At 41.3% G+C, this 23585-nt stretch overlaps 1 pseudogene; it reads right to left on the minus strand.

Annotated features, from left to right (window-relative positions):
- Window positions 1-592: 592 nt before the first annotated feature.
- Window positions 593-23585, minus strand: part of LOC127219828 (spermine synthase-like) — a 97091-nt pseudogene continuing 74098 nt past the window's right edge.

A 23585-nucleotide genomic window follows, 5' to 3' on the forward strand; every position in this document is an offset into this window, starting at 1 on the left:
TTATCTTACTGGAGAAAGGGTCCGGACCTCTTATTTCTCTCAGGTCCTACATCTTGACTCCTCTCCACTACATCTCTCAGAATCCTCCTTGTCTCCTACTCCCACCTATCTTGCTTTCCTATAGGCCAACAGTGCTTTAGTTTTTCTCTTTTGTAACATTAATTGAAGCACTGCTAGTCACTTAAGTCTTTTTAAAGCACCAAATTTTAATATCTTAGTCAATTTGGGGGTGGGAGGAGAAACACTATCAGGAACTTCTCTCCAGATCAAAACAATGATGTCCATTTCTCCACATGTCCAAATTAAAGTCTACTGAAACAAAAACTAAAACCCAAACCCCATACAGAGAAAACAAAGAAACTGAAATCACATTCTAGGGGGTCAGTGTATTCTGAAGTCTTTGCTGGGCTGTCTAATTGTCCTTCAGCTGACTTTCAAAAATTAACACCCTAGCTCATAAAAATATACATTTTCCCTTTGGCTTTTTAAAATTAAAAACAAAATAGAAACACTTGAAGGAATTCATGACCAGTTGCCTGACTCAGTTGATGGCAAATAGGGCATATGGAAGTCAGAAAGGTGGCTTGCTTGCAGCACACGGCATTCAGGGGATGCTAACCTTTAAGGCTTAGCTTTCTTCCAAACAGTGTAAAATACCCACAATTCCAAGTATGAAGGGACACAGACAATTTCTTTTGAGAATTCCGCAAGGCAATATAGGCACCCCAGCTGTTCTTCATAGAGCAACGGGGCTTCAGTCAAATTGACACAATTCCCCTGTATGCAGTATTTCCCATCTTTGTTTCATAACTTTCATTGACAGGTCAAGAATCAGTCTGAGAAACTCCCGTGTGGGATCTTCTTCTGGAGATGGAGAAATTGGATAGCTGTCAAATCATTAACCACATAATCAAACTCTCTCCCTTCTTTGGCGTACCTCTTCAGTATTGGAATAGAGTCTTCTTTGAGAACCTGATAGCAGTCTCCTTTAAGATTGTCTAAGACATCTCTACATGTTCTTCGCATGTATTTCTTACATCCATCAATTACCATTTGGTCAGTCTTTACTATGGTGACCATCTTTGGTTCAGTTTGACAATATCACACAATATGCCCCCATCTCCACCTCCCAGAGTCAGTACAGTGTAATCTTCTTTTCCACTGCCCATGGTGGCTCGGGTGTACACCAAGTCACTCTTTGCCAAATTAACATCACCACTGAGGATGAGAATATTTCCAAACTGCTTTGAGTGTAGAATTTTGATGTTCTGATAAGGTGAATCTTCATCATACACCACTTCACCTATGCGGTATTCAACCAGGTGTCCATCAGCAGTAGGCCAAGATCTGTCAATGACCCCTCCTCAAACTCTGGGTGGTAAATACTTTACTCACCCAGTACTGTCCTGATTCATTTCTTTCATTTTTTTCTTCTATTTTGTTCAAAAGGATGTCAGTTTCTTGTTTGTCTTGCGCATCACTGTCATGACTCTGAAGGTCCAGCAACACCAATCAATGGGGATAAATCCTCAAATTGGCAAAGCTGCCATTTTTGTTTGTGTAGGTTGCTAAATCGCCCTGGTCCTGCCAGGTGTACCCTGATTCTGCCAACCCCTGTTTCTGAAAAATGGACTGAAGGCCTTTCAGAATGGCCTCACCATCAGCTTTGGCGCCAAGTGTGAAGTTGAGTGTGCTTTGCCTTGCTGGTGCCAGAGTGTTGTTGGGCCCTGTGCCATGCCTGGGGAGGCGACCTCGGGAAACTGAGGGACCATGATGTGTGTCAGACTGTGGGTCGGCAGGGAGTGGGCTGGGCAGGGTGAGGCCCCAACAGTGCTTTATTCATTAACCAAAAAGAGAATGACATCTCCTATAATTTCCTCTTTTCTGTCTAAATAAAAAGAAGAGCTTTAACTTTAACATAGTAAAATGAGATATAACAAAACGGTTATCAAATAGTTAACAATATTTAGTCTATTAACATAATCAGGAATTAAAGAAAATGTTCTATCATTTATCCTACATTTGTGAGTCTAAAGTTTTAAATGTAACATCTTTAATCCTAACAAAGGAAAACTATAACCATAACTATCTGTCTTCAATTCCATCAAAGACCACAGAAGGATAATATATGAACTCTAGAATTGACAAAGACAACTTGCTGCCTGGTCAGTCACTCCATCTCTGGCCCATAGCCAATTGTGTGTCTGAAAGACTCTTCAGCAAAGCAGGAAAATTTAAACTGTCCACCTGTATTGGCAGTTTGTCAGTCACTTTTCTCCACGTCCTGTAGAATGTCTGACAGAGTCTTCCATGAAGCAGGAACCCTGCAGCAATGTCCATTTTGTTTCACAGTCATTTTCCTGTGGGTCCTATATGTCCATTTTATAGAGCATAAAGAGCAGTATCTTGCCCAAATGGCTAGTCTTGCCATATTGGAAGTAAACTCTATAACGAGTTTCTTCAATGTCCATCTTCCCTTCTAACACAGTTGGTGTTGACAGAAGCAGTTTTGCCTCACTGTCAAAAAAAAAAAAAAAAAAAAAAAAAAAGCCTAACCATTTTAAATGCCATATTCTGTGGGTCTTTGAAAGGTTTGAAGAAGGCCTATGCATTTGAAATACATCTCTATATATCTAGAAAACCTAACCAATCTAACTATAAGCTTTGACTATCATAGGTAACTATCTACAATCTTTACTTAATTATAGATTACATTTTTCAAATGAGCTATGCAAACACAATACCTAAACAAGAGGAGAAATATACATATAATAACATTGACCTTAAATTTGTATCAAGAACTGAAAATCCATTCCAACACAAAATGTTCATTTCTATACCATAATCCTCTTTTACCTTAAAAAAGAGATTGGTTGTTAGCCATTTATAACCAATCCCACTTAAATGAAAACAAACATTTATAGACAATATTTGGGAATTTGGGCATCATTCTTTCCCAACTGCTTCCTGCTGGTTGGAGACTCTGTAATACCATGAGAATCCTATGAAGAGGCAGAAATCCTGGCTGCAGTATTTAAGACAGAGCTATCCAATAAGAAATGCTAGTAACCAACCAACAGTTTTATATTTAATACAGTGTCTCTACATGTTATTTGGGGCTGATGCAGCTGTGGGATCAGGCTGGCCAGAAAGTGCTCATAATGGCATCCTGAGGAAACTCTGTGGTTTGTATTGATCTTTATTAATATGTAACTCAACACATGATGTCTATGGAATTGGAACTTTAAGGACCCCACCTTCCCTCAGCAGCCACTTGCTTCTTCAGGCCTCCGTGTGCAGAAATCTTGACATGATGTTATTGACATTTCCCTAAGCTCTACACTTTAGTAAATCAGCAATAAAAACTCCCACCCTTTCTTTAAAAAAAAACAAAACATATAATAACAAAGAAAACCTTACAGCTAAGAACCACCCTTTTCCAAAGAATTTAAGTGGACTTAAGGATGGCCCACTGGGTTACTAAGACAAAAACACGCCATCTCTCCAAGTTCTTAGCCTCATAAAAGCTCAGTTGAGTTGTTTGTCTCCCTGAAACCAGCCAGACTCAGAGATGAACATTTCCTGTTTGGTTGCCTGATGTTTGTTTATCTTCTTCCAACTGTGAAACCCTCCACGAGTGGCTTGGCGCTTCCTCATTATTATAGCCCAAGTCACCCCTGACACACCCCAGGACCAACAAGACACAGTCCATTTCTTTATTGTCATATGTTATCTGACAGACGTCATCACCACAGTTAGTGCCTATATTTCAGAAAGTTGATTTACCACCAAGGAAAGCATAGCAAATGGGGACAAGGTCACATTATGGCTTCCAGTTTTACCCAGGGTTACTGGCCCAGGAGGGCTTCTCTGTGTTCCACAGTCCAGAGCTCTATGAGTCCTTCTTATAGGTCAGGAACAGGACAATTAGGGGACCACAGATCAGAGGGTACCATGGGATAACAACATTTCCTAAATGGAGATAGATTCAAAGGACCTCTCTAAACAGATCCATTTTTTAAAAACCTTGAAGTTATGTTGGGGAGATGACCACTTCCTCAGCAGCCAGACTGAGGAGAAAACAAAGATTTCCTGAGTCACCATTAACTTGCCTGGAATTGTTGTTATTGTTGAATTTAAATCCAGGAGACCACAGTCATCAAGAAGAGGCTCTGGGTGAGGAGTCAGTGGCCTGGGATCAGTCTGATGTTGTCTTTCCTCTTAGGTCTTTGTTGATACTGGTCTACTGACTGAGATGACCCTGGTCCTGAACCACACATCAACAAGAAAGACAGTCTCTCCTCAGTTTCCTGGAGGAACAGAGAGTCTTAAAGGGTCAAGCTCCTGGGAGGAGTTGAATAAGTTGAAGGCATCTACATCCCTGCATCTGGTGTGCAATGAGTGCTGGCTAATAGTCTCTGCTACCTGAGGAGTGTCCTGCAGGCAGGATTTGAGCCCAATTCCTTCCATCCAAATGTGTTGCACATTGAAAGCTATACTGTGTATCTGTGAGGAAAGAAGCCAAAGCACTCTCTGGAGTTTGGGATAGAGGTTCCTTTTTCTGTGTCCTGAGTGTATGGGCAGAAGGGACACCACCCACTGCCTGTCCTGCCCTGCCAACCTCATCCTGAAGAATGAACCAGGTTTCTCCTAGACACCTCCACCCTCTGGAGCCAGTTTGGAATGGAAATGAGCTCTTGCCTGGATGCATCTGTACATGGAGGGAAACAGTTGGCATCATAACCTTGGGGGTAAAAAAGACAAATAAAGGAGTCTCCAGAGATCTATCAGAGACCTCAGGAAGCTGTAAAACATATGCTGCAACATATTGATCCTTGACAAACCGCAGCAGTAGAGGAAGTCCTTTCCTGCCCACACTGGCTAATGAAGACCTGGGGCAGCATCTTGTTTTCCCTTTCCCTCCCCCGGCAGGACTCCAAAAGCAGAGTCCCCATCTCCAGCTTGGCAAGCCTCTGAGGAGAAATCCACATGCAGCTGGGAGTCTCTGGACTCAATGGCCGAAGTGCAGGTGTACAGCTTCCCCCACCCCAGGTGCCAGAACACTTAAAGCAGTGATTCTCAACCTGTGGGTCTCAACCTCTTTGGGGGTCAAACAACCCTTTCACAGAAGTTGAATATCAAATATCCATCAGATACTTACATTACAATTCATAACAGTAGCAAAATTACAGTTATGAAGTAGCAATGAAATAATTTTATGGTTGGGGGTCACCACAATATGAGGAACTAAAAGGTCGCAACATTTGGGAGGTTGAGAACCACTGCCTTAAAGCAACCATTGTTGAGGTTAGGTGGGTTGTCACTGGATAAAGAGGGAGTTACCCAGTGAATCCTCTAACCCAGTGACATTACAGCCACCTAGATGCCCATGGCCTTCTGGGGTGCTGCCTGGGACTCAGGAATTTTACAGCTCTCAGATTAATTCTTATGAACACCCCAGGGCACAAACTACCTGGTTTAGGGAGAAATGAAAGGTTATTGCTCAGATCTCCATTCTCTAAAGTTAGCTTTGAAAGATTTTCCTGTAATAAGAGTTAAAGTTCTTTTTGGTTTGCCAAAAAACAATTTCCTTTGCAAGAGCCACAAAAAGAATCAAATCCTGGCTGGGTAAGATCACAGAGTAGGAAAGATGCAGGACCCTTGTGAGAGCAGCTTTTCCCTCTCAACAGGAAATTAAATTCTCTTAGAAGAAGAGCCAGGAGTAAGGGATTCAAGCCCCTTGCCCCTTCATAATGCTAAGAGAGAAAGGGTCTGTGTGTATCCCATTCACAGCCTTGTCATCCCCCTAGAAGGCCAATGGGATAGCATATACAGAGCAGGTGTGTGACAGAGTCTACAGTGTGTGGACATCTCAAAGGGTCTCAGGTACCTGTGCCCTAGTCTAGATTCCAACCTGTGAGTTGGGGAGGGATGTAGACAGCAGGGGCAGGAGCATCAGCAGATGCCACCAAAGGCACCCTTCAAAGACCAAAGCACTAAAGAGGAGCAGACAGACAAAAGGATGTTAGGAAAAAAGACCTTGACTGCCTTCACCCGGAAGTGACCACACAGGAAGAATTTATTGTGGGTTAAACATAGGTTTGTTTCTGCTGAGTTGCAAATGGAGGAAATTCAGGAGCAAATTAAGTTTGGTAATAAAAAACAAAAGACAGTTACCTTCTGCACAACTGAATATAACTATAAATCTTAAGCCTGCTGTGAAGTCTGTTCAAAAAAGAAGAAATATACACAGCCAAGGAATAGGAAGAGGTGCTCAGGCTGGGCAGTAACCCAGCAAGTACAAATCAAGGAAGGAGCAGCACCCAGCCTGGGCTGCTGGGATGGGAGGCATTCTAAAACCTAAGGCTGACCTTAGGGCAGGTAAGCGAGTCTCTGCTCCACTGGTGGTGAGCTACATGTGATTTCTCAGACAGACACCTGAGAATGAAAATTAAAAGAATTATGGTAGAATCACCCCGGGACAGTGATCTTAAGAATTTATTCTAAGGAAGTAACAAAGGATGGGGAGAGATTTGGGAATACATTTGTTCATCACAGCTCTTAGAGTGATTACCCCCAAATTGGTGAGCAAAACCCAAACAGCCAGAGATGGACAGATGGCTCAGCAATTAAAAGCATTGGCTACTGAAGAAACTGACATTGGCAAAAGACACCCCAAGACCAAGCTCTTAGCACACAGGAGATTTATTTGCCCCAGAAGGACAAAGGCAAGGAATATGAGACAATGACAGGAGACAGGGCACAAGGGAGATGGGAAAGGGACAAAGGGAAAGGAGGGAGGGATTTTTTTTCAGAAGGACAAAGGACTGCCTCTGGTTAGAGAGGAAACAGATGCGGCCTCTAGAAAAATGGCAGTTTATAAAGGTAAAAAGAAAAACTCCATGTTAGGTGCATTGGTAGCTCATGCCTTTAATCACAGAACTCGGGAGGCAGAGGCAGGTGGATCTCTGAGAGTTTGAGGCCAGCCTGGTCTACAGAGCTAGTTCCAGGATAAGCTCCAAAACAATACAGAGAAATCCTGTCTGGAAAAACAAAACAAAAAAATAAAATGTAATCTAGACCCAGAACCTGGGTTATGAGTTGGCCCACCCCAACATCCACACTATCTGTGATCTGCTAGAGCACATAAAGGGACTGGTCCCCTGCAGATCCAAAGCTGCAGGATCTCCACCACACAGGGCAAAATAGGATAATCAAGAGGAGTCCCATTGAGGGCCCAGCATTAGTAGTGTAGCAGAAACCAGAGGCCTCAAACCAGACCAATGACTTTGCAATGAACACTTGCAAGTAAAGATATATGGATAAAAGGGTTTATTGTATGACACACTGCATCACACTACAGCTTCCATGACAAGACTGATTTTTCCTTTTTTTTTCCTCTTAAAATTTATTTTTGGGTTAGGGGCTTCAAGGAAGAGGGTGGATCAAAAGGAATGGGGAAATGAATGGGATAGAGAAGCATAATATAAAAGACACAGAGAATAAATTTAAAAATACAGTTACAAAAGAATGTAATCTAATGGTTTTTAGCAAGGCAGAGGAAATAGGGGAGAAGGGCAAGGCCTGCCAGAGCCCTGCTCAAGCTGGCTAGAGTCCCTTCAGCTCTTCTTCCAAAACAACCTGGCTTTGATTCTAGCATCCATATGAATGCTCATGGCCATATGTAACTGCAGTTATAGGGGCTCAGATCCCCTCTTCTGGCATCCCAGGACACTAGGCATGCATGTGGTACAGAGACATATATGCAGGCAAAGCATCCACACATATAAAATAAAATACATTAAACCAAATAGTTGATAATTACATCTGGATAAAGCTACCTGTCATAAACAAAAAGGAAGTATCAGAGTTGCTTTAGAAACAGGTTCTGTAACTTGGATAGGGTTTTATAATATTAAGTGAAAATGGGTTAAAATAATATTTATTGATTCCCAATTATTGCATAGATAGATAATGAGAAATTATATGCTTATAAATGCAACCCACAAGCATGAAATATTAAAAGAAGCTTCCTTTTCTATATTTATTGTTATTGTGTGTGCATTATTTGTGTGTATAACATATGTGTGAGTACATGTGTCATAGCACATATGTTGAGGTCGAATGATAACTTTCTATAATTGATTTTTTTCCCATCTACCTTTAAAATGGGTTCTGGGGTAAAAAATGGATAAAATTAAAATAACCAGGCTTAAACAGCAAGCACTTTAACCCAATGAGACATCTTGCTGGCCCAATTTTTACATTTTTTATTCACCATCATTATTATTAGATCTCTGTGTGTGTGCATGTGCATGTGTGCACATATATGTGTCTGAAGAGACAAGGACCAACTTCAGCAATACTAATGGTCTTGTGGAATTGTTGTCCTGACTGTGCCTCCCTTTCTCTTCACTATGTTCCTAATGTTTCTACAGTAAACATGTATTACACATGTGCTGTGGTTTGAATGTGGATTGCTGCCCTTAGCCTCATGTTTGACACTGACAGAAGTTTGCAGAACCTTCAGGAGGCAGAACCTCACTGGAGATAATGGATCACTGACATGGTATTAGACCTGCAGGCTTTCTAAAGTGGCCTCACTTCCTGTCTCCTGGCTGCTTCCTGTTCTGCCACGATGTGATGGAAGAGTCCCTGCTGCAGGCTCCTGCCACCATGTTTGCAGCCAAGTTCTTCCGCAGCCCCTGTGATGGACTGGACCCCCTCTAACTATGAGCCCAAATAAGCCACTTCTTCCTTCATCTGCTCCTGGCCAGGTACTGGGCACAGAGACAAGGAAAATGACTAATACAGGACGCTTTCTAAAGGTGGAAAGTGAAACACATGTGCTCAGTTCTGCTCCTTCTTAAACCCCGCTTGGGCAGTAAAAATATTTCCTTTTCAGGGATAATTCTATAGCATTTTAGTAAATGAGAGGACTTAACTGAAACAAAGATTTGGAGACTGAAAATCAACAGTAAGGAATGTTAAAAAGCAACCTAGTGTATAGCTCTGACTACCTGCTACCACCAAATTATAACTCTGTAAACGGAGATTAAAATGCAGAGAAAACAAGGGCACGTTTGTCTATTTATGAAGCGAGATCCCGGGTCTCACTGCTCTTCCCTGCAGAAAACTGAAGGCTCAGTCTTTGAAAAGACTAGTCACTGGAGAAATTAAGAAGGTGGGGGGAGTAGAGCCACTCCCCCCCCAAGGACAGGTGGGAGCAGGGAGTATTAGTGAGAGATGACACACAATTACAGTCTGAACATGAAATACCAGTGGATATGGATCTCTGCTCTCCCCTCTCCTCTTCCTCTTCTTTCTGTAGGTCATGAATAACTTCCTCAGCCACACATTCTCACTGTCATGGTGTTCTGCCTGAGTACCTGGGCAAGCAAACATGGACAATTCCTTCTGCAACCATGAGCTAAAATAACCCTTTCTTGCTTTTCTTTCCCTGTGGTAGGTGCACTAGCCAACTTCTCATCACTGGGACAGAATACCTGAGAAGAAGGAACCTAAAGGAGGAAGAGTTTATCTTGACTTGCAGTTCGATGGGGGTGAAGTCGGTTATGATAGGGAAAGCATGGCTCCAGGAGCCTGAGGTAGCTGGGCGCATTGCCTCGATGTAGGATCTGGGCCTGACTTTAAAACATGAAGACACCTCACCAGTAATCCCTGCAGTGAGGTTCTACTTTCTGAAGGTTCCATAGCCTTCCCCAAAAGTACTGCCAGCTGGAAACCAAATGTTCAAACACTGTGAGCCCACGATGGGCATTTTCCACTCAAAACACAAGAGCAAATAATTTGAGCACAGAAACAGTGAGGTAAACAAATCATATACTGTGAGGGAAAATTAATAACTAAAAGATATGGGACTCATAGCAAGAAGGGAAAACTACAAAGAACAAGTGCTTCTGCCAATAGATACAGATGACTCCCTGACTGGAGAACACATTCTCCATGCTCCCCATTATCTTAATGACAAGGCCACTGAGCCTACTGGTCCTAGAGAAAGAAAAACCCCTAACCTTTTAGGTGCACTAAACAATCCCACCTTGTAAAAACTTTGTCCTCTATGAAATCTCTGTAACCTTGAAAACCTTATGGGCTGAGACTAGCAGTCTTAAATCTCCCTTTCCTTTTAAAAAAACGCTTCACAATAGTAAGCGGGCACCTTACTCTTCTGATGAGTGAGGTCCCAGCTGGTTCGCTTCTTAGCAATAAAAACCTTTTGCTTTTGCAGTCAGGAGTTACTTCCTTGGAAGTTGAGGAAACCCAGTAGGCACAACAATACTTGGTATGTAACCCTCTCCCCCACCCCCCAGCCATCTTCTCTCCCTCCATCTCCTAGACTGCCATGTGAGACATGGAGATATCTTTTCTAGATTATCTGCAACCCCACAAGGAAAAGCCTTAGGATACTAACTCTAGAATTCCTCAATACCAGCCACCCCAAAACCTACCTGTCACTAGCTCTATCCAAAAGTATAACTCACTGAGCAGGCAGCTTTCAACTTCAACAGAAATCAACAACTGTATCCTGCCCCCAGGCATGTGAGTAAAACTTTAATGTGAAAGACAGAAACTAGAGCAAGCATGATCAAAAGACAAACTTAGAGGCAGTAAGAGAGGAAGCTGTATCAATCAGGCCTCAAGACCGCCTTCAAAAGCACACTCCCAGTTCCCTGAAGGTGTTCACCAGGCTCCACATCTTACAGGTTCCACCTTCCTCAGTGGCACTATACAGGAGTCTTTGGAGCATTCCAAACCCAAGGCGGGGCCCAGAGTGAGTTCAGAGAAGTCACAGTCTGTTGGAAAGAGAAAGGTATCAGGGGAGGTGAAAGGGCTAAGATCCCATCATCCCCAGGAGATAGTTCCCAGAGTGGGTAAGTAAAAAACTACTGCCTATTTATAAATGGCCAGTGACCACAAAAACAGGCAAGGAATTGGAAGTTGCAAACACTAAGATACCAACGATTAGAGTTTTAGAATGGATATGGATAGAGGAGAAGTAATTAAGGGTGTGTGTGTGTGTGTGGAAATGCTGGATATGAATTCCCAAACAGAAGGAACCATAATGAAGGGAAGATGGGTCCCAACCTGTAGACTGTACAGAGCTAACCTATCAATTATATGTAAAGGCCAAATAGAATGGCTCTGGAAATGAACAAAAAGGAGGATTAAAATGTTTTATTGCATTTATTTATGTGGGTAGAGGATGATGGAGGCACCCGTGCCATGCTGTACATGTGGAGATCAGAGCACAACTTGTAGCAGTTGGTTATCTGGCTCTACTATGTAGGTTCCAGGGATTGAACTCAGTCCAGTCAGTCTTGGCAGCAAGTGCTTTTATTGCCGAGCCATCTTGCTGGCCCGGAGAGTTTCTATATAAACAATAACAAATGTATAATGTATTGGGCTCTTTGGGTTATGCACATGTGTAACTTGGATACCAATAAAGCAAATTCTACACTTTTCTTTAACTTGGCAATTGATTGAACTAAACAATTTCCCAAGTTTCTTTTGGCTGTAGAGATACACTACTCAAAGTGAGCTTTTTAGAAGTCACTATTGGGGGCTGAAAAAATGTCTCAGTGAGTGCTTGCTGGGCAAGCATGAAGACCCAAGTCCAGAGCCCCAGCATCTACATATAAGCCAAGCATCTATAGCCCCAGTATGGGGGAAGTGAAGGGAGGAAGATTCCAGGGGCTTGCTTCCCAGCCAAACTAGCCAAAACACCAAGCTTTAGGTTCAATGATAAGACTCTATTTCAAAAAATAAAGCAGAAGAACCCTATAGAGAAAGACACTGAAAGTCAACTTCTAGCTTCCACACACCCACACACGAGTTGAGGGCACTTCCTCCATAAACAAACAAAAGAACTAAGAGTGGGAAGCTTTGTAACTAGGAAGTCTTCTAGTATCACTTGCTCATTGTCAAATGACCCTAGAACAACAAGCAAAGCCTGTCTTCACTCCTACTGTTGTTCCTGCTTGGGTGTGTGCTGTTATGACATTGCCTGTGAGACCTGAGGTTCAACAGCAAAGCACAGAGCTATTGAGAAGGTGGAGCAGGTCACCTACCCAGCATCACTCCCAACTCCACCCGCAGACAGACCTCTGATCCTGGCCAGTCAAGGGCAGCCCCTCTGTCTGTTCAGATACTCCCAGCCAGTTTGCTCTGCTCCCTTCTGTCACCATGGATATTTCCAAGGCTGCTGCACATATACTCCCCAACTGAGATGGCTGTGTCAGTCTTATCTCAACAACCTGCTCATCACAGCATGGCATCTGTACCCACTTCACACCCACACAGAGTGCTGGGGCCATAGCCTTGGGCTGAGTCACTGCCAGGAAAACGCTCTGCGGCTTCCAGCCAGGGAGCAGACAGACCGAGCAGCCACCCTGCCTGGCCACCCCGCCAACACAGCAGCAGGGGTTTCTCCACCGTACAGCTAGCATTTATTATTCTTAAAATAAAGTGGTGCCACGCGGCATTAATTCAGGAGGAGAAGCTGCAAATTCCAGGCCTCTTTGAAAGCTTGTTTTCACAGTGAATTAATGGGCCTTAATTTAACACTGCATCAACAAGCTGGGTTTTGGAAAGAATTCTAAGTAGCTGCTATCTGCATCAGCTCTACCCCTGGCTTCCAGGGTCACTTGGGCACATGACCACAACAGCCCTGCCCACCACTTTGCCACATCGAATGCCTATCGGGTGCTGGCTACCATGGTCAAGAGCTGTGCTAAATACCTTGCATGTGTGTGTGCCTGACCTTCACTGAGTCCTTTGAAACAAGCTCTTCCACTATCTTCTTAGAGGAGGAAGACTTAGGAATTTGAACATCACATAGGTAGGGCCTGACAGAACCCATGGGCACCTGGGTGCTGGTAGAAATCCAAGAGAAAATGAAAGAGCTTAGATGACCCAGCCTTCCTAAACTCACCATTGTGTCATTTACTATTGCTAGCCATATTGTTTAAGTTAGATGGAACTTATTATTCTTAAATATAATATAGGCTGGTAAAAATTGATTATAATGTAGCTACTTGCTCAGCAGCCCATAGACTGCCAATAAGCCCCAAGTATCTGAAGAGGGAGAAGCTCAGAGCCATCCAATTACCACTGAGCTGTCCCTCAGAGGTAGGTAGGAAAACTTGGTCAGATTGCTGCCAGACACATTTATTTGAATAATAATGGAGCTGTTCTTACTTTGAGCTCAGAACTAGAAGTTTGGGGGTTTTAATCCATGACTACCTCCCTATTTTCTTAACTTCTTCCAGCTGCTGCCTCCCTTCCCCATCCTAGTCTCTGATACCATTTGGCCACATCTTTTGCAGCATTTTCCATCTTGTTCTAGTCTTCTATTACTATGATTAAGACACACAAAAAAAAAAAAAAGAAAGAAAGAAAAAGAAAAAGAAAAGAAAAGAAGAAAGAAAGAAAGAAAGAAGAAAGAAAAGAAAAAAGCAGATTTTGGAGAAAAGGACTTACTTAATCGTATCTAGTCTGCTATTTAGAGAATCTAGGGTAGGATCTCAAAACAGGATCCCTAGAACAGGAACTTAAGTTGAGACCATGGAGGAATGCTTCTCACTGGCTTGACCCATGGCTGGCTCAGCTTCTTTTTTAAAACATCCAAGAAACATGTGCCTGGAGGTGATGCCATCTTCAGTGGGTTAACCTTTCACACGTCAATCATTATTCAACAAAGAGCTCCACAGACTTGCCAATAGGCCAGTCTGATGGAAGGCATTTTCTCAACTGAGGTTTCCTCTTCCCAGATGATCCTGTCTTTTGTCAAGCTGAAAACAAACAAACAAACATATGTGTGGAACTCTTTTGGCAGCCTTGGAAACATAGAGATGAGCCAAGAGTTTCTGGTTTATAAAGAAGCACAGAAGCCAGTGGGTGAGCCTGACCCACATGGTTCTCTGGCCAATAGAAGCTAAACAGTGATGAAGCTTACAGAAGGGCCAAAGGACAGGACATAGACGCTACTGGTCTCCCCAGGATTAGTCCTGTAAGGTGTCAGAGAAACAGATGTGTGATCTAGCCTTGAAAGATAAGTCATGTGTCAACCAGGCAGACATGAGGGAAGGGAGCATTGGACCCCAAAGGCAGCAGGGCACAGGGTGGGAGAGGAATGGTAAATGTGCCTTAGTTCCTGCAGAGATCAGGAAAAGGCCTGGGAAGGGAGCATAGAGAGGAATAAAGTGACAAATGAGGGTCAGGAAGGCTTGAGCTAGAAATGCTCAGCCAAGGATTTGGATGCGGTTCTCCAGTCAGCAGGGAGCAAAGCGCATGTGCAGCTAAGCAGGCGCACAGAATGATGTGATCTTTTTAGGAAGAGCCCACCTGTGTCCATATGGAAGGCCTGTGGTAAGGAGAGCGACTGAAGGTAGACAGACGTTTGGAAATCTGAGAATAACTTCAGGCAATGCCGTTTTAGTCTTGGATGGAAATGGCATGTTTTAGGACACAGATTTTGCACAGGGGCAACCATAAAACTGCTTTCAAGACTCTTTGAACTTTGTGTATAGAAAAATAACCTCACTATTCAGTCTTCCTGTGATGGAAACTGAAAGATGAGGTTTGTGTTTATGAGTGAAACAAAAAAGACAGCGATTGAGGTTGGAGATGGCTGGTTGAATATTCATAGGTACCTCCACTTCCTGACAAAATCGCATTAAAATGACAGGAGAAAAATAAAATACATTTTTCAGCTGATGGTTGCACTAGGGGCTAGGCGGGATGCCATGGATGAGAATTAACTGCCATGTCCAAAACGCAGAGTTAAAATATAGAAGAGACAGAAAAATAAAAATGGGAAGGTAGGCAGGTTGGATGCATTAAAAAATGCCCCTCTTTATTACACCAATTATATTCACAAGGAGACAGAATCTGATCATGGTCATAATTAACAAATACAACTCAACAGATATTGATAGAAGCTGATAAAAGAAAGGCATTGTATATTTATATAAGCCTTCTAAGATATAATCATAAAGAAATGTCTGTAAACTTCGAAACCACAGAATGATCTGGAGTGAGGTATTCCTTACTTAACAAAGGTATAATATAAAGAACTAAGCACAAACATTTTATTTTGTTTTATTTTATAAGTGTATGTACGTATATGGTATGAATGTGTTCCTATTTTCATGTGTATGGGCACATATATATGTGTGATGTGTGTGCATGAATATGTGCCCAAGTTTATCTATGTGTGCCGGGAATCCCCTGCCTCTGTCTCCTGAGTGATGGGTTTACAGCCAGCTGCCCTGCCTGATTGGCTTTTTCTGAGAGCTCTGGGGATCAAAACTCCTGTCCTTACATTTGTGGGGCAAGCACCTTCCAATGAGTTATCTATCTGCCCAGCCCCAACAAAAAGTTTAAAAGCACTATCCAATGGTAAGTAAAAATCAAATGTACAAAGCATTTAAAAATGAAAGACACAAGGTGTGGGGACACATGGAACTCTGAGAAGTTTCTTTCCATAGCAGTCAACACTGAGGTACACAACTGATCAAGGAGCAGAGGAGAGACAGAGTGCCAACCCTAAATGGGTCTTTATTAATCCTACAACACCGGCAAGGCTCAGGAAACATCACCAAAGAGGGACCAGACAGCATGTAAGAACTGGAAAATGGGAAGAAGTGCTGTGCTCTGTCTTCAGTCCATGACCTGGTTATTAAACCCATGAACTCATAACAACTGTGCTTATGTAATGTGCATTACCTGCCCAAGATCAAGCCTACCTAAGTCCCGGCATGGATGGGGGAGATGATCTCCAAAACCCACTGCCTCACTAAGGAGCTATTGGTAGTGGATAACTGCTGGGGAAGGAGAATCATTCTTCTCTGTGGGACCACTGATAGGGCGCCCATAGTCTAGAACAGTGGTTCTCAACCTGTGGGTCGCAAACCCTTTGTCAAACCTCTCTTTCAAAAAAAAATTCATTACAATTCATAACAGTAACAAATTTATGATGCAGTTGTGAAGTAGCAACAGAATTAAACTTATGGTTGAGGGTCATTACAACACAAGGAACTGTATTAAAGGGTCACAGGGTTAAGAAGGTTAAGAGTTGCTGATCTAGAGGATCACCTCACACCCACACACATATGAACAGCTACAACTGGACTTAGTAGGTTATCCAAAAGAAGAAGAAAAAGGCAGGAATTTAGGAGAAAGGGTATTGGGTTGAGGAGTTGGAATGGAGAAATGGGGAGTACACATGATTTATTTCATTTCATCATAAGAAATTTTTAAGGAATAAAAAAGACACAAACATAACTACATATAAAAATCATATAAAACGAGGAACAAAGCTCACCTCAAAGAAAGACTGATCGCCCCAAACACTGTTGCTACTAAAGGAAAGAATGGAGATGAATAAGCCCAGCTTTCACTTCAGTAAGTTAGATAATAAACTGTGGAATGTTTTAAAAGGTGGAACGGAAGATTGAATCTTTGTGGTATAAAGCAAACAAGAATACATTTAAAATGTCTATGGAACTGGATAAGCTAAAACTGGTTATTTGAAAATTCTAATAAAATATACAAGCTTCTGGAAAGCTTGCAAAGAATCAAAGAATGGAAACACAAATACTCAATATTTCAAAAAGTAAATGTGCCTAAAAAGAGACTGAAGGTTACTAGTGAATACTACTTACAAGTAAATTTGAAATAATGATTTTTCCCCTAGAAAATAAATATTTCAAACATGACTGAATGTAAAGCAAGAATCTAGGACGATAGAGAAGGCAGAGGAGAAACTGATTGCCCAGAAGATGTGCCGAAACAGGACCAAGGTCAAAGGCTACACAGGGAAAGCTATTTGGTATTCAGTTTGAATGCTTCCTAGTGGCTAAACTCTCCCATAGCATAGGGGAATGTGGAAAGCTTCTCTAGTTACATAAACCACTGAAAATTGCAGTGTGCAGTGTGCAGATGTGCCAGGCATGCCTGTGCACACAGCATGGCCTGCACACAGTTGCACCAAGGATCTATAAGCCAGCTCACTTAGGAATACAGATACAGCAATTTTAAATAAAACATTAGCAAATTAAACTTATTTGTGCATTAAAAGACATCAGCATGTATGGCTAGGAGTTATTCTAACAATACAAGGATCATTCAACACCAGCAAAAATCCTTACATAACTTACTATAATAATAGACTACGAAACATCTACCAGGGAATTCTGCTTCCAATGAGATGAAATAGGTTTGCTTTTGCTCATTCCCCTCAATATATGCAACTAAAATATAAAATACCTGGGAGCTACACACACACACACACACACACACACACACACACACACACACACACACACAGAGTCTGGAAGGCAGAGAGAAGACACAAGGCCCATAAGATGACACAGTAGTAAACCCTTGAGTTCTCTTTGATCACATGCATCTGGTCACCTAAACACCAATCGGAAAGAGAACACATTGATAAAAAACCTTTACTAAGCAAAAATATCACCTAAAATACAATGGTCTCTACCCTGTGCACATCAGCAAATGCTCCATGGATCCCCAAGACTTCCATCCCATCAAGCAATAAGGGTTTCCCTCCCCAGTGATATAGTATCACAGAAAAATTAATGGAGAACCAAAATGTGCAAAATACACCAGGAATAACAAAGGACACACAACCCTATGATGTTCCTGCAAACTTCATGAAAACCAAATGAGGCACATGTGCATGCCCTGTGCCCTCTACACGAAGAGCTATTGTGCTATCAGCAGAAGCCTAAGAAATCCTACTTACCACCAGCAATAGAGAGCTGCACCAATTCTGATTTGATGGGAACGAAGCATGGAACCTGGAATTCTGTGCCCACACAGCAGTAATGAGGCAGTATGCAGAGGAAGGCAGATAAAACAGAAGCCCAATGATGATCAGAGGCTGCTGAGGTTTGAATGAGGCCTCCCAAAATGTGCTGGAAGCTTGATCTCCACACAGTGGTGTTAGGAGGTGAGACCTACTGAGCAGTGCTAGACAATGAGGTGGAGTATGAATTATGCCATTAACAAAGGAATGGGCTCATAAAATAACCTTCATAACCTGCTTCTTTCTCCACATCCTCTCTTCTGTTTTAAACTCCCTCTCTCTCTTAACAAGAAGGCCCTCATCACACACTGGCCCTTTGATCTTGGACTTCTCAGCTTCTTAAGTTTTATTTGTGAAATTAAAACTATTTTGTAATTCCCCAGGGTGTGCTATTCTCTTAATAGCAATACCAAATGAACTAAGGTGTTGCCTGTTATAGTTATCTTGCCATTGCTGTGGTAGAAACCATGACCAAAAGCAACTTGGTAAAGAAAGTGTTTTTCATCTTACAGCTTACACTCCATCATGAAGGAAAGTAAAGACAGGAATCAAGATAGGAACCCAGAGTCAGGAACTGAAGAATAGACCGTGGAGGAATGTTATTTCCTTGATTAATCCAGCTACACTTTTCTTATACCACCCAAGATCAAAGGGTAACTGTGGCTCCCAGTGAGATAGGCTCTCCCACACTAACCATCAATCAAGATAAACTATACCACAAGCATGCCTACAGGCCAATCTGAGGGTAGCAATTTCCTCAGTTGAGTTTCCCCTTTCCTAAATGACTCTACCTTATGTCAAGTTGACAAAAAAATTAGCCAGCTCAATCCCATAGCATAATATCTAAGCTTCCCAGACTTCAAGAAGGTTAGTCATCATAGTAGGAAGTGGGAACATCTCAACCTGAATGAAAATCAGATAATAAAATTTCTTAGGGATTGAACCATGTCAATCTGAAAGATACATTGAAATTCTAGTTCCAAGTACCACACTCTGTGCATCTATTTCCAAGTTGGGTCTTTGCAGATATAATTAATTGTGGAAAGGTCATGAGAGAGATGTCAATTTTAACTGTTTTCCCTGCTTAAAGAAAGAGATGGGCTGGAGAAGTGCTTAGTGGTTAAGAACACCTTCTTTTTTCTCAAGAAACTAAGTTTGTTCTTATTACACACGTCAGTTGCCTCACAACTGCCATTAACTCCAACTCCAGGTGATTTAAAGCCCTCATGTAAGAACAGGTTTATCATGGAGTGAATATCATGGAGTGATCAATCTATAATCCAAGGAATGCTAAGAACTGTCCATTGTCATCCAACACTAGATGAGAAGCTTAGGCCAGATCCTAGAAGAAACAATTCTGACCCCTCCACTGTAGGCTTCTAGCTACCTAAGTGGGTGGAACTTTGTTACCACAGTGCTGGGAAACTAAAACAGACTACAACATGGGTAGAATATACATGACAGTTTTTAAATCAGTTGTAATCAATGAGTAATTACAAATGCAGTGCAAACTGAACAAAGTAGTTTTAACAAAGAAAGTTCCACGGAATAAACTGAAAAGTTACATAATAATAGTCAGATGGAAATTTTAGAATAAAAAACACAATACTTACAATAAAAGTCTCAATGGATCAGCTAATGGCAAGATGGAGGAAATACAGGAAAGAACTTGTGGGCTTAAGTGGAAAATATTATACATTATTCATATGAACAATGAAGATAATATATGACTCAAAAAAACTAGACCTTATGGTCATGTACAGCTGTACAGCCATGAGATGGCTGTACATCTCAAAAGGCCTAAAGTTCATATCAGCATAGTCCCAGAAGAACAGGAACAATAAGGTATTCAAAAATTATTCCAAAATGGCTAAAATACCTGAATTTGGCAAAAGACACATACTTACAAATTCAAAAACTATAAAAAAACTTAACAGAACAAATCTAAAGAAATCCATACAAACACACAATAAAACCATACTCTGAAAATTAAATGCAAACAAGAATCTTGAAAAAAAAGACACTGAGCACAAGGGAAAATAGTATGAATGACAGCAGAGTTTGCAGCAGAAACCATGGAAACTAGAGGAAATAACATTGAGGGCTTCAAATGCCCAAAGAGAAGAATTGTTTGCCCATAATTGTAGGCCTAGTACAAGTGACCTTTAGGAACACTGTAGAAAAATATGAAAGCTGATTTGGGAAGGCAGAAGAATGAAAAGTTTTAAAAATTTAAAGCAGAGTGCACACAGAAAATAGAAAATGACATGTAAATCCCAATATACCAATAATTACACTAAATATGAATAATATAAAACATTGGGTTGGCTAGCTTTTGTCTATTTGACACAGACCTAGACATGAGGCAATCTTAATTGATAATATGCCTTCAGAAGCTTGCCTATAGGCAAATCTGTGGGGTATTTTAATTAATGATTGATGTAGGAGGGCTCAGACCATTGTGGGTGGTACCACCCTTGAGCAAGTGGTCTTGGAGTATAAAACAAAGGAGGCTTAGCAAGCCATGTGGAGCAATAAGCAGCATTCCTTCAAGGCCTCTGCACCCATTCCTACTTCCAGATTCCTGCCTTGAAATCCTACCCTGAGTGATGGACTGTGATATGGAACTGTAAGTTAAGATAAACCCTTTCCTCCCCAAATTGCTTTTGGTCATGGTGTTTTATCACAGCAATAGAAACACTAAGCCATCCACTCAGAAGACAAATTTCAAAGTAGATTTTAAAACTTGGCCCAACTGCATTCTTTCCCCCACCCACTCCCCCAAAATAACTTCAAATATGATGTCAGAAAATTAAAAGTAAAATAGTGCAAAAATCAAATCATTCAAATATGATCCAATAGTAATTAAGAGTGTCTGAATTAACTGTAGATAAACTAGATTCCAGAACAAAGAAAATGATGAGATCAAGGGGACAGCATGGCACAATAAGAGATATTTCTAAATATTTAAAAACTGAGGCTCAAGATTTGTAAACCCAGAAGCTGTGGTTGACCTTCCAAGACTTGGAAAAAATCAAGTCAGTCAGCATTTCAGCATGGAGGTAAAGGGCTCAGAATTTGGCTGAAGATCTAGAGTAACAGGCAATAGTTTCTGGGATATGGGGAGTCAGTTTCCTTTAGAATGTGAGTATTGATAGGTTTCCATGTGCCAGGGAATGGCCCATGTACATTTGGGCAGCATTAACTGGACTAAGTAGATTATAAAAGAAGGAGGAAGTGGGTGATGGGGTGGGGAATGAAGAGAGAGAAGGTAAAGAGGAGGAGAAAAGGAAAGTTGGAGAAAATGAGGTAAAATTGGGAGAGGAACAATTGGGGAGGGATGGCCCAGAAGTTAGAGAGTGTCAGGTGTGAGGAATGAGGGAATATGATCAAAATAAATTGTGTACATCTATGAAATTCTCAAAGAATAAATTGAAAGATTATATGAAGCAAAAACTATAGAAACAAACCAGTGAAGCATATAGATTTTATTTTGTCCTGTGTGTGTGTGTGTGTGTGTGTGTGATCACAAGCATGAATGCCATGGCACATGTGTGAACATCAGAAGATGACTCTATGGATTCTGTTCTCTTCTCCCATCACATGGGTACCAGGGATTAAACTCAGGTCATCAGAGTTGGCGACAGGCAACTTTATCCACTGGCCTTGAATTACACAGTTATATTTGAAGACTTTGATACTCTAGTCTCTACAACTCATAAATAAACTAAGAGAAAATCAGAAAGAATGTAGACTAAATGAAAACTATTAACCAACAGGAACTAATCAACATTTATAGGACATTGCACTCAAAATGCAAAATACACATTCCTTTCAAATTCTCATGGAACATATAACAAGGTAGACCATATCATGGGTCATAAAGCAAACCTCAACAAATTTCAGAGAACTGAAATCATACACATAATGTTTTCTGAGTGCAATGGAATCAAACTAGAAATCAGTGCAATAAAAATAGCTGGAAGATTCCTGAACACTAGAAACCTAAACAATGCACATCTTTAAAAACATGTTGTGAAAGAAGAAATCTCAAAAGAAGAAAAAAATAAATGAAGATGAAACTACCATACACTAACTCATGAAGACACTGACACTGCCCGCAAGAAATTTACAGTTCTAAATGTGTGCATAGAAGTCTCAGATTGACATCTAAACCTCCACTTCAAGAGCCAAGGGGAAAAACAGCAGAATAAACTCAAGTCAAGGAGGAGGGAGGATAATATAACCAGAAAAACAAAAATCAATAAGTTATAAACAGAAAAACAACACAGAAAAAAAACAATGAAACAAGGAACCTGGTTTTGAAAGAACAAAATTGCTAGCAATACTGACCCTCAAAATTAAAAATATAAATTGGTGCAGACATCCAAGCTGGGCTGCACATAAATTTGACAACATAGATAAAGGAAGCAGTATTTACCAATAAATAGAAAAACTCAATGACACAGAAAAGCAGTTTACAGAGCAAACACATACATATGACTCATACATGCACTCAGTGTCAGCCATAATTCAAACCTGTAAGCATTTTTTTGTCCCAAATTGACAAATTTGTAAAAGTTTTAAAAAGAGGATTGAGAAGCAAGTTCTCAAGTGCACAGTCTGCCACAGAGCATGAAATTTCCTTATGTTTCACTGAAAAGTACAATGTAAATTGTGATAAACAGAAATTTTCTAAGGGTATTTTAGAATTGTTGACTCTATGCCCCCCTGTATCTGTATCCCCAGAAGACAGAGGACACAAGCTGCATCACCCTTAGATGAGAATTTAAGACTTTACAACAGAGGCAACATTTTCCCTTTAGTTGGATTTTTTTTCTAGTTACAATAAACTGAAGAATGCAGAGATTCATAAAGAAAAGCTGATAAACTTTCCTCACCCATCTGTTCAACTTTTTATTTAATTATGTTTGTACATGTATGTATGTATTCTGTGGTAGGGGCAGGCAGGTGTGCCATGTGGAGATAAGAGGACAACTTTCAGGAGTCTGGTCTCTCCTTCCAGGGTAGGATCCAGGGAATGAACTCAGGTTCTGAAGCTTGCATGGTAGTCATTTTAACCACTGAGCCATCTCACTAGCCCCTGCCCATCAATGTTGCATCTCACTCCCCAAGTTATTGATGTTATCATTCTGCTGGATAACCTTACAGACTTCCCTCTGTTATGTACAAACACACCAAAGTAGTTAAAGGAATTTAATTTATTTTTGATATGTGCATGTAGTATATTCGTGTGTGTGTGTGTGTGTGTGTGTGTGTGTGCGCGCGCGAGCGTGCGCGCACGCACATCAGAGATCAACACTATGTTTCTTCCTCAGTACTCTCCACTTTATTTTTTAAGACAGAATGTCTTCACTGACCCTGGAGATCACTGATTTGATTAGACTGGCTGAGCAGTGAGATTCAGTGATCAGACTGTCTCTTCTATCCTCAAGAGCTACAGACATATGCTACTTTACCCTGCTTTTCTGTGGGTCTCCTACACTGAGGCCTGGAGAACATCACTCCTGATCAGAAAGACAGAGGTTGACCAGGCCCAGAGTAATGATGCTCAAGTAGCTCAAGAAACCCTAGGCAAAGGGAATATAGAAGCATTTGTATGTTGCATCAAGAGAGAAAGTGGAAGAAGAGAGAGAAAGAGAGAGAGAGAGAGAGAGAGAGAGAGAGGGGCATGCACACACATGTACTTACATGTGTACCAAGATAAAGGGCA

The sequence above is a fragment of the Phodopus roborovskii genome, unplaced genomic scaffold (genome assembly GCF_943737965.1).
Source record: "Phodopus roborovskii unplaced genomic scaffold, PHOROB, whole genome shotgun sequence".
NCBI classification, from domain to species: Eukaryota; Metazoa; Chordata; class Mammalia; order Rodentia; family Cricetidae; genus Phodopus; species Phodopus roborovskii.